This window comes from Eimeria mitis, genomic scaffold (genome assembly GCF_000499745.2).
Source record: "Eimeria mitis Houghton genomic scaffold, Emh_scaff2144, whole genome shotgun sequence".
Taxonomy (NCBI): domain Eukaryota; phylum Apicomplexa; class Conoidasida; order Eucoccidiorida; family Eimeriidae; genus Eimeria; species Eimeria mitis.
The window spans coordinates 3,136-3,828 of NW_013570468.1; positions in this window are offsets into that span (position 1 = coordinate 3,136).

A 693-nucleotide genomic window follows, 5' to 3' on the forward strand; every position below is an offset into this window, starting at 1 on the left:
TTGCTGCTGGGTTTCTGTCCGCTGCTTCTTTCTCAGTCCGCACCAACCAGTGGGCCCTTGTCTCCGTCTCGACTACAGCAGCAGCACAACGCATAGAAGCAGCAGCAGCAGCAAAAGAGATAGCAGCAGCAGCAGCACAAGAGATAGCAGCAGCAGCAGCAGCAGCAGCACAACATATAAAAGCAGGAACAGCACCGCAACATAGCAGCAGCAGCAGCAAAACATATAGCAGTAGCAGCAGCAGCAGAAAAGATAGCAGCAGCAGCAGCAGGAAAACACATAGCAGCAGCAGCAGCACAACAGACAGCAGCAGCAGCAGCAGCAGCAGTACAACGCATGGCAGCAGCAGCAGCAGCAAGAACAATGGCGGGCTTCTTAATATGCTTAGCTGCTGTTAAGCGGGAGGCAACCAAAGCAGAGCTGCTGCATGAGGCTATACTACTGCTGCTGCTGCTGCTGTGTCTGCTGCTGCTGCTGCTGCTGCTGCTGCTGCTGCTGACCTCTGCTGCTGCTGCTGCAGGGTTTGCAGCAGCTTCATTTTTGGGGTGTATGGACGGAGGAAGATGAGGGGGGTATTTTGTCTCTTTTGTGTTTGCTGCTGCATCCTGCTGCTGCTGCTGCTGCTGCTGCTGCTGCTGCTGCCACTGCTGCTGCTGCTGCTGCTGCTGCTGCTGCTGCTGCTGCTGCTGCTGC